Source organism: Bicyclus anynana, chromosome 25 (assembly GCF_947172395.1).
Source record: "Bicyclus anynana chromosome 25, ilBicAnyn1.1, whole genome shotgun sequence".
Lineage (NCBI taxonomy): Eukaryota > Metazoa > Arthropoda > Insecta > Lepidoptera > Nymphalidae > Bicyclus > Bicyclus anynana.
The window spans coordinates 7,236,740-7,248,848 of record NC_069107.1 but is presented as its reverse complement, the minus strand read 5'-3'; the positions used below and the strand labels follow the sequence as shown (position 1 = coordinate 7,248,848).

Sequence of the window (12,109 nt, the reverse complement as noted above, 5' to 3'; positions counted from 1 at the left end):
GGTCATCCACTTAATAAATATAACTAATATTGGGTCATTAGTCGATTTTTAAGAAATCCATTATTTTCGATATTTTTTAAAATTTCAGAATCAATCTGGAGGCAGAGGATAGTAACCGATTACTTTGAAACTATTTATTTTACTTTTTAACCGACATCCAAAAAGGAGAAAGTTCTACGTTCGGCTGTATGTATGTTTTCTTTTTTATGTTGTATGTCCAGCAATAATTCCGTCATTTATGGACCGATTTTGAAAATTCTTTTTTTTATGTTTGTTACCGCATAACTTCGTCGTTTCTTAGCCAATTATAAAATTTTTTTCGTTTGAAAGAGTATACTTCCAGATTGGTCCCATTTAATTTTCGTAGCGTTCCGGTACGATGTCGTGTAGAAACCGAAAGAGGTGTGTGTATTTTCATCCTTATCATTTACAACCCATATTCGGCTTTACGACTAAGACAGTAATACTAATTCAGTTCAAAAACAAACATAAAACCGGCGCAAAAAATCGCTATATTTTTAAAAGCTACTAAAAATGACAAGCAAGTAGCAATATTATACAAAATGTAACCCTCATAACATCTCCCTCAAGCGGAGCTCAAAGCTTAACCCTAAATCGCAACAACTAACCCCCTAGGGGCGAAATTTAATCAAAAACCAGTAGGCACGTGTAGTGTCGCTCAGAAATCAATAGCAGGGGTCAAAACAGTCCTCTAGTTAATGCAAATGACCCAGTACGTGCCCAATTACAGGCGGTCCCTGTGGTCGAATAGGCCGACTATACACTAACAACTAATAGTTGCATGCCAGTTGCACAACAGTCGCTCTAAAAGTATTCCTTTGCTAAAAATGTTACAAAATAAAAATGATAAAGTTGACGGCCTCCGTGGCGCAGTGGTATGCGCGGCGGATTTACAAAACGGAGGTCCTAGGTTCGATCCCCAGCTGGGCAGATTGAGATTTTCTTAATTGGTCCAGGTCTGGCTGGCTTCGGCCGTGGCTAGTTACCACCCTACCGGCAAAAACGTACCGCCAAGCGATTTAGCGTTCCGGTACGATGCCGTGTAGAAACCGAAAGAGGTGTGGATTTTCATCCTCCTCCTAACAAGTTAGCCCGCTTCCATCTAAGACTACATCATCACTTACCATCAGGTGAGATTGTAGTCAAGGGCTAACTTGTAAAGAATAAAAAAAAAATAAAAAATGACATGGTTCGCTCTAAACTAGTCTCCACTTCTCGTGACCGAGTTACAAGATGTAACTACGTACTGTAGGAATTGTATAATTTGTTAATTTTATAATGTAATAATTTAATTAAACGTAGGGCCTATTTATGTCGATTGACGTATAATAGCAAAAAGTTGATACTGCTTTTACCGGCTTAGTATCTTGGTTTTTGAAACTTCCTACAGAAGACCTATATCTAGTGGATGCTATATAAAAATGATAATGATTATGATGATGTTGGTGATGAGGGATATTTTGATCTGATAGTCAGAGAAGTTACAAGAGAATATCTCCTGTCTGAGACAATTATAATTACTTAATTAAGTTATTTTGATCTGATAGTCAGAGAAGTTACAAGAGAATATCTCCTGTCTGAGACAATTATAATTACTTAATTAAGTTATTTTGATCTGATAGTCAGAGAAGTTACAAGAGAATATCTCCTGTCTGAGACAATTATAATTACTTAATTAAGTTATTTTGATCTGATAGTCAGAGAAGTTACAAGAGAATATCTCCTGTCTGAGACAATTATAATTACTTAATTAAGTTATTTTGATCTGATAGTCAGAGAAGTTACAAGAGAATATCCTGTCTGAGACAATTATAATTACTTAATTAAGTTATTTTGATCTGATAGTCAGAGAAGTTACAAGAGAATATCTCCTGTCTGAGACAATTATAATTACTTAATTAAGTTATTTTGATCTGATAGTCAGAGAAGTTACAAGAGAATATCTCCTGTCTGAGACAATTATAATTACTTAATTAAGTTATTTTGATCTGATAGTCAGAGAAGTTACAAGAGAATATCCTGTCTGAGACAATTATAATTACTTAATTAAGTATTTAAGGACGTGTTCCTAAAGTTTTTTTCTGCAAAGAGTTTCTATTAAGGATATGGTTTTCAAATTAAGTAGGTACAGGAAGGGCATCTACTTGTTTTATCAACTAAAATTATAAAAAAAAAACTGATTTATTTTTTATAATTTTAAAGATTTAATTTTACGAGTTTTTGACATTCTTAATGTAATACAAAAAACATACTTTATGCTACATTATACCTTTCTAGTAGTGATAGTCTCTGAGCTAAACCGCGGATGGCGGAAACCTGACAGACAGACACGGCGAAAATATTTTCTTTATTGACTATTCCGAGTCTATTCATGCGGAAGCAAATAAAGGAATTCGCATTTGAACAGACTTAGGAAGCTGTTACTGTTACTATACCTCGGGAAGCAAATCACTCGGAAATCAATACCGGAGGTCAAAACACACCTCCAGGTAATGCGAATGACCCAATACGTGCACAATAACGGGCAACTGCGGTAGAATAGGCCGACTACAGACTAAACAATGCTTTCCTGGCATTCGCTAATTAGTACATTACGAGTGTGTCGCGTATGACTTGCGGATCCGAGACCTGGTCGCTAACTGTGGCCCTCATAAAAAACTCATTCAGCGGGCGATAGAGCGAGCTATGCTTGGGGTTTCTTTGCGTGATCGAATCAGAAATGAGGAGTTCCGCAGAATAACCAAGGTCACTGATATAGCTCAGCAGTGGACGTCCATCGGCTGTTAATGATGATGATGATTGTAGGGGATAAAAAGAACACAAGAATGATTTAACAGGCAAAACAGTGTGCGCGCGCTAATGGTGTCACCGCGGTGCGTACGTGAAGGCTACTGATTGGTCGATGCCGAGTGCATCTATTTTGTATGTACGGCCGCGGTGTAACATCGGCGCGAGCGCCGTTCCATTTTACTTTATTATATTATTAATCCTATCGTTTACATTCTGCCTCCTTAGTGCTAACTTGTTAGTACTATAAACAAAGCGAATTTAAAATAATAAAGTACCAGTAGTACCTACCTACTTAACCAACACATACAAATTGTTTATGAGAGTGTGTTTGTGAAACATCAGTAGGCATTGACTAGACATAGTACATTGACAAAATGTAACTTATTTGTATAAGTAAGTGCAAGGCACTGAGCATACAGTACAATTGATCTGCAATACTGAGTTAAAAGTAATCTTTAATTTAAGGATAACAGTACGTGATATTATTTGAAATTTTTGGTGATAACAAAAATAATAATAAAATAGACATCTTATAGTGTAAATGGACATCTTAAGTTAATGATAAAAGATATCTTAAATATAAAAGACATCCTAAATATATGGACCTATTTCTAAACAAACATATAAAATTATTATTTATGTGGAGATAACAGGGCGACACGCGTTGCCGGACGACGCAGCGTACCGGTACGTGTGCGCACGTCCACGATTCGAACACGCCCATCTACACCTGCGTGGGTCGCACTCACTACTCCATGTCTCCAGAGACCACGATCGAGATTAGGTTCGACTAAAATAACGTAATCACCCACCTGTAGTGATCGGGACTCATGAGTCCATTTTTGCCGTGGTAAGAGGGTCGGTAGGTACTCTCGGATCCAGCGCTGCCAGAACATGTCCGTGAGTCGTTGTGCGACGCGCCAGCGCTTTCTCAGGCATAAATCGGCGTCGTTGTACTTACCGAATGTAGGTCCATTGGATGAAGTACCTATCAAGAAATGGTTGGGTGTCAAAGCCTCTGGGTAGTTCGGGTCTGTAGACACGTGTGTGAGCGGGCGGCTGTTGACGAGCGCCTCCACCTCGGTCATCAAAGTAGCTAGGGTATCAGGGTGCGGTGCACGTTTTTTTAAAACTACTTTTAGTGCGGTTTTAACAGTGCGGATCATCCGCTCCCAAGCACCACCCATCTCCGGTGCCCCAGGAGGAATGAATCGCCAGTCAATACCGCGGATCGCCCCATCTTCGTGTAATGCATCGGTGTTCAGCTCCTGTAGACAACGTTTCAACTCTGCATCTGCTCCTCTCAGGTTTCTACCATTATCACTGTAAAGGACCGTCGGAAAACCACGCCGGGCCCCCATTCTCCTTAACCCGAGGATCGCCGAGTCAGTGGTAAGATCCTCGGTCAATTCTATATGGATAGCGCGTATCGTGAGACAAGTAAAGAGCATACCATACCTTTTCAACCTCCTGCGACCTACAGTCACCTCCATTGGTCCAAAGAAATCACACCCAGAGAAGCTAAATGGACGTCTACTGTGTTCCAATCTAGCGGCAGGTAAGTCAGCCATGCGTTGCGGCTGAGGCGTAGCTCGCCTGAAGCGACAAAACAAACAGCGTGAGCTTATAGTACGTACCGTAGGCCTGAGTCTCAAGATCCAGTACTGCTGGCGTAACTGGTTGACAACGTACTCGTTAGCGCCATGTAACGCTTTCTTATGATAATATTCGGCTAATAAATGGGAGACGCGGTGCTTACCATCTAGTATTGCAGGTCTAGTAGTAGCCCGTTCTACGCCCGACACCTTATCAATGCGACCACCGACGCGTAAAATGCCCAAGTCGTCCAAGTGCGGCGTTAATTGAAGTAAACGACTGTTTCTTGCCAGTGGTTTATTTTGTTTTATACAACACAGTTCATTGGCAAAAGAATCTCGCTGACTTTTTATAATCAGTAAGTTTTCTGCTTCCTTCATTAACGCGACATCAAGTTTCACGTCCTTACGTTGACATCTCTTAATGAGAAACAAAACCCTCGCGGTGGCGCGTACGAGCGTGATCCAGTTCGAGATGTTGTTTTCATTAGGTAAAAACAACTCTGAGTGGACACCGCCGACCACCGTATGCACAGATCTCACTTCACACTTAACCTCGTCAGCCAGTTTTGTAAACTTGCGATCCTTGGGCCACTCCTCTTCAGGAAGACGTAAATATGGAGGACCTTGAAACCAAGCATCAGAGTAACTAAGTGGAGGAGAGTCTTCTCTTGTAGCTATATCAGCTGAGTTAAGGCTCGATGGTACGTACCGCCACTCGCAGGACTTAGTCAGCTCGTCAATTTCTCCCAGCCGATGTGCAACGTAAGGCTTGTATACGCGCGGATCGCTGCGTATCCATTGTAAAACTGTGCTAGAATCAGTCCAAAAATAACGCTTATTAGGCTTAGTATCTCTGTGTTCACCTTCAATACTTTTTACTAGGCGAGCGCCTAACAGCGCTCCCTGAAGCTCGAGTCTAGGTATGGATATAGGTCTTAAGGGGCTGACCCTACTTTTACTGGCAATAAAACAAACAAGTACACAGCCATCGGCTCGTGTAAATCGCCAGTAAACTACTGCCGCGTATGATTTTAACGATGCATCGCAAAAAATATGCATCTGACGCTCTAATATCGTGTTATTGTCAACTGGTGGTGATGACTCATTCGTGGCATAGCACGGTGTCCAAGCGCCCGCGTCGCCGTAGCAGCGCGGTATACGAAGCGGTTCGAGTCGCTTCAAATCATTCAGCCAACTCACCCATGCTGTATGATCGGATGGTTGGATGCGGCAATTCCAATCGACGCCGCTCCTATGCACATTTTGAAATATAATTTTTCCTTTTATTAGGAAAGGAGATAAAAAACCATGCAAATCGTACACAGACATAATAATACTGAGCATTTTGGCTTTAGTAGGTGGTTCGATTCCGTCTAAAATATCTTTAGATATGCGACTTAATGAAATTTTAAAACCAAATGCATCTTCGCTCGGATACCACATCAAACCGAGTGTGCGCTCCATGGTATTATTAGATCCGTGTTTGAACTCGAGTGCAGTATGCGCCAGCGCGTCGGCCGGGATGGTTTGCAGGACGGCCTTACTGTTACTCGACCAGCGTGTTATTTCGAACCCACCTTGTCTATGAATGTGCGTAATATCACGTACTAGCTCGCTGGCCTGCGTCTCGCTTGCGCATGAGTGCAAGCAATCGTCCATATAATGATTATTTATTATTACATCGACCGCCTCTGGATACAAATCCTGATATTTTAAGGCATTTTTATTTTTTACATATTGTGCTATGAAAGGTGAACAAGTGGCACCGAAAATTAAGCTTTGCATTGTACATATTTTAATAGGGGCATTTAAATTAGCCTGCCACAAAAATCTAAACACGTGTTGATCTTCGGAGCGTATTTTTATTTGGAGAAACATTTCTTTAATGTCTCCGATTATAACAAAGGGGTGCTCGCGAAATCGTATCATTATTCCAAGCAATGAATTATATAGGTCCGGGCCTGTCAATAAAAAATCGTTTAAACACACGTTCTTCACCTTTCCAGCACAATCGAACACTAACCTTAGTTTTCCAGCCTTGTTTGGGTTGGTGACCCCAAAATGTGACAGGTACCATAATGTGTGACTAGCCGAAAGTTCATCATCATTTAGTTCACGGGCGTAGCCGTTATCGAAGAGTTTAAACATCTCGTTCCGATACTTATCTGCGTAAGCGCTGTCCGCTTGAAATTTTTTCATAAGTCCTTTTAACCGCGACCGTGCATAGTCGTAGCTATCCGGCAAAGTAAAGATGTCACGCGTGAATGGTAATCCGACTTCCCAACGTTGACTCGTGTAGCGAGCGGTCGAATCTAAAATTTCAACAGCTCGCAAGTGAGCCTTGTTCTCGCGGCGTAAGGTTGATATTCCTATGGAATCTAACTCAAACGACTGTCTAATCAAGTCGTTTAAGTTACTAATATTGACGTCACTACTCACCTGTTTATCGGAGCGATCGACGTAGAATGCATGACCACTTACCGGAGAGTGAGTGCGACCGTAGCAACCGTGTATAGACCATCCTAGGCGGCATTTAGTGGCGTAGGGCTCATGTTTACTGCCATGTAAGATTTTTTGTGGAGCTAAAAGAAAATAATTGTCTTCTCCTATCAACAAACGAGGAACAACATTCTCTTTACAAACAAATTTCTTAATATTCATTAAGTGATTACATTGTAATTTATCTATTATAGACAAATTTTGCATTGGTAATTTTAACTTGTCAACCTGCCACAAAATTACATCTTGAAAATTATTATTGTTATTAGCTGAAATTTTGGTACACACTTTAGGTGTGTTAGATTGATAAACTTGTATGCCAAATGCATCAATAAATTTTATAGGTTCAGATTCTACACTTTTAATACCTAGCTCTTTAACCAAGTCCGCGTCTATCATCGATATTGATGCACCATCATCTAGCAATGCGTACGCACTCACTATGCCGTTAGCACCACACAATTGCACTTTCACTACTTTTAACATGACGTCCGCGGTCGGTGTGGCGGCGGCAGGCCCTCCGGCCGCGCTCCGCAGCTGCTTCGCCTGGCTCGACTCTGCCACGTGTGCGACGGTGGCGCTAGTTGTCGGCGACTCGTCCGCTTGCCGTCGTTCCTCTGCGTCCGTCTGAGACTTAGTGGAAGGTTTTTTATAATGCAATAGTTTATTATGCGCTAGCCCACAGTTATCTATATCGCACAGAGGCGCCGGGCATGCATAAGTTCCATGTTTTTGTAAGCAACCGAAACAAAGATTGTTTGTTTTGACGAATCTCCATCTATCCTTCCGCATAGCCTTTTTAAAATATCGGCAATCGTATAATCGATGAGGTGATTTTTTACAATATTTACAGTCTTCGTTTTCGGCTATAGCCGAAGTTGAAAACACTGGTGAGCGAGACTTACTGGCTTCTGGCTTCTTATTGAAATGTGTAGGCTGTGTTTCAGGCCTTCTACTAGCTATACCTACAACGGATATCATTTCTGCCTCCCGTTGGAGAAATGATGAAAGTAGCTCCAACTTTGTCAAGCCGTCATCTATTCGAGGATAGGCGAAATCTGGCCATTTAGCAAGTAGTGTGGGCGGTAGCTTTGAAACTACGGCAGATGCCAGTTCAGGACTTTGTAGATAATCGTGTTTGTTTAGTGCTCGTAATGTTGATACACAGTTATTGATTTTAATTGAAAATTGAATCAGATCACTTTGATAGGCCATTGGTAATATTTTTAAATTTTTTATGTTTTGTGTTAGCTGTTCTACTATTAAATGGGGTTGTCCAAACCTTAGTTGTAGTGTTTTCAATATGTACTCTGGTGAAGTATTGCCGATGAGAAGATCTGTTACAGAATCCCTGGCGTCGCCCTTCAATGCTCGTCGTAGACGCCAAAGATTTTCAAAGTCCGTGAACTGGCATACGTTGGTGGACTCCTCATAGGCATTTTTAAAATGTAGCCACTCCATGCAATCGCCTGCGAAAGTTGGCAACTCCCTGGGAGTGGCCAGTCGCGTCAGAAGCCTATCATCCTTTGTGGGCGAAGTCATCACATCTTTAAGTGCGTGTGCCAGCTGCAGAATAGTGTCGACAGGTAGCGCGGCGGGTAGCTGACTCGATCCTGCTGAATCCTGCGCCAGCCGTGGTGCCGCGGTCGCCGTCGTCGTCGCCGCCACGTGTTCCGCTTGCGAAAAACGTGCCGACTGTGCGGCGTAGCTCCGCTCCAGCCACTCTTCGACGTTCTGGCTCTTCTGTGAGCATTTACTTAGTGACCTCGCCTCCTCCGCTTCTATTGCGGCTAAATCAGCTTCTAATTTCTTATTTATTAGGCTTACTTCAATTTGAGCCCTTGCCTGAGCAGCCTCCAGCTCCAGCTGTTTCCGTCGCGCTGCCGATGACTTCCGTGATGATGCCACGGACCCTCCTTTATTCATGTTGAGACTTACTGCACTCGTTGCGCGGCGCGTGCACGGGAATTTTGTTACGGTAGCTTGCGCGAGCACGTTTTCGGACGCGCTGTCTAAGCGTTCGTTCAGTTTATCTCGGTCCTTAGGTCTTATTTGGGGTGGTGTACTGAACATTATTAATAGGACTGGATAAGATTTGGCTCGAAGGGACCAGCAAGACGATTGTAGGGGATAAAAAGAACACAAGAATGATTTAACAGGCAAAACAGTGTGCGCGCGCTAATGGTGTCACCGCGGTGCGTACGTGAAGGCTACTGATTGGTCGATGCCGAGTGCATCTATTTTGTATGTACGGCCGCGGTGTAACATCGGCGCGAGCGCCGTTCCATTTTACTTTATTATATTATTAATCCTATCGTTTACAATGATGATGATGATGATGAGTATGTCGCGTAAATATCTTTAGTCAGTATACAAAAACTTATAGACACTTATTTGCAGTTGGTAAACTGTTCGCGAGCTAGTTCAGTGTATGAAAATAATAGTTTTCTAACAGCAAAATTAAGTTTGTTCTACAACCTAGTCAGAGTATCGTTTCATTAGAACAATGTTCAGTTTTGTGAACCTCAATAATGTTACCAAATTATAATCATCAAATATGTACGGAACCCTGAGTGTGTGCGTTCAGTTTAAACGTGGCCGGTTATAGCAAGAAATAGAAGAATCATGTTATTCTAAACAATTTCCACTAATAGGGTAAGACCTTAGGAAGATACGCTGTGCTCTTCAAGCTGAAGCTCGAATTTAACCGGTAATCACAAATCTGCCACGTTTTTACGTTACTTTAATAAACGTTACGTTACGTTCATGTAATAAACGTCCTTTAATACAAATATAAAGATTGTTTACCTTTTATAAATGAAGTTGTCACAGTAGAAGCAAAGTATGTGACTCACGTCACCAAGAGTCAATATGCAGGTCAAAACAGTCCTCTAGTTAATGCAAATGCCCCACTGTGTGCCCAATTAGACCCGGCCCCCAAAGCTGGTTAGGCGGACTACAGACTAACAATATTCTCTGCGACATTTAAACATTTTTCTTTACAATCGTTTAAACATTGGATAGAAGCAAGCGTTACATTTCGGAAGTTCATCATGACTAGATAATAGATAAAATATATTTTGCTATCATCCTTACTTTGCCATTGCACATTGTAAAGTCAACTCCTCTGATCCTCCTCCTGAGGATGCTCCGGTTTCGGGGTGAAACGTACGTAGAGAGTATTTTGTCGGACCTGGGTGACGTTGTCGCATGAATTCGTCGGCTTTTCGCGGATGATAGCAAAATAAATAATTTTTTATCTAATCATTTAAACAACAAAATCTGAATATTTGCAAATTAAGTATTTGTTCATCTTAGATCAGTATCTAAAAAAATATTCAGCTAACTTTTTAAAACAGAAGTCATTTAGGTATTACACTAAAGAAGTAAAAACAATTCATTGAAGTTGTACTTCTGTTTTTCTGTTTTTTTTTAATTAGCCCTTGACTACAATCTCATCTTATGGTAAGTGATGATGCAATCTAAGATGAAAGCGGGCTTGTTTGAAGTTGGTGTCAAGCCAAATACAAGTCGGTAGTAAATGCTCACTTTAAAAGTTCATTTTATATAAATAGAGCTTTTAAAGCACATCCATAAAAACTTTGCATTTATGTATTTTATTAGTTACATTTAACAAATTTTATTTAACGTGTCGTTCTAGATTATTACTAACGCACAGTTTTCCAAATATTTTAAGCAAACTATACTAAGTAAATCTCACGAGTATTCATGCTAAACTTATAAAACAAACCTAGTTATTAAATTAAGTTGCTACGTTTGTAACCTACCTTATTTAGCTCCGACCTAGACTCTCTAATTATACACGGTAGGCTAGGTTTTGCCGAAATTCGATGTAATTCTAGACTCTACGGCCTAGATAATAAGAGCTTTGATATGTTTATCTGTCATTCTGTCTGCGAGTGGGATTTTCATTTCAAATCCTATGACATTTTGGTATTAGGTGACAGTGCCTGATTGGTCCTAGTGTAAGTGAATTGCTAATATGAGGTCTTTATAGCCGCAAATGTGGGTAGTTATCAAAAACTTTTATGTACAGGCTTCCGTGGCGCAGTGGCATGCGCGGTGGATTCACAAGACGGAGGTCCTGGGTTCCCGGCTGGGATGATTGAGGTTTTCTTAATTGGTGCAGGTCTGGCTGATGGGAGGCTTCGGCCGTGGCTAGTTACCACCCTACTGGCAAAAACGTACCCCCAAGCGATTTAGTGTTCTGGTACGATGCCGTGTAGAAACCGAAAGTTGTTTTGGATTTTCATTCTCCGCCTAACTGCATCATCACTTACCATCAAGTGAGATTGTAGTCAAGGGCTAACTTGTAAAGAATTAAAAAAATCAGTTGTCAGTGATTACGCTAGACATGGTGGCAAAACACCACCAAGTTGCTGTACTTGAGAATTACATAAAAGAAAAGCACTTAATTTTTCATAACCCTACCCAAAAATCGAATCGCGGCATAGTCTAACTACTGAACCAGAGAAGGGCTTAAATGGTTAGTATAATAAATGTTGTGTTTATATCATTAAAAAAAGATTAATAAAATTAATTGCTATAAAAAGCGGCATTCCAACGATGTCTCAGAGGTTTAAAATAACAACATGTCTAAGTAACATCAAAGGACACAGATAAAATATTATTATAGAAAGAGACAATCTACTTAATTACTATCACACAATCAAATCTATTTAATTTTTCGTCTCGTTTATATCGTGTGGCCCGTGGCAGTATCAAACGTTCTCAAAAACAGAGATGACATCAAAGATTAGTTATAATTAGATAGATAGGGATCGATTCTTTAACGTTTTACTCACATAAAAATGAGCTTACTTATGTAAGGCGGGTTACATAATGTTGACAAACGCCGCTGCGGCTATAGTTTGAAAAAGACAATACAACCGAACTATATAGGTAGTCTTTCGCTCAGCGTTTTTGTCGACCCAAACCCCCTGTGACGCTGCTACGGGCTTATTAAGGAGCTAAAGTAAATACGTACACAAAAAGAAAATAAAGATAGAAAAGATACTCTTTTTCTTAAACTAGCTATCGGTAAATCAAGGCAATCTCATTTTAAATTTAAGATATCTTATTAAAATAAAAACTGAGATAAGGTGTAACCTGTATGGACCTACATTATGATTATTTATATTGTTATATTTAAGGTATTTTAATATTTTTTTCGATGAATA

The 12,109-nt window shown here is 40.5% G+C and overlaps 1 protein-coding gene across 2 annotated transcripts in view; it reads left to right on the top strand.

Annotated features, from left to right (window-relative positions):
- LOC112055973 (uncharacterized) overlaps window positions 1-12,109 on the top strand; it is a 743,744-nt gene that overhangs the window by 612,990 nt on the left and 118,645 nt on the right. The window lies entirely within an intron of this gene.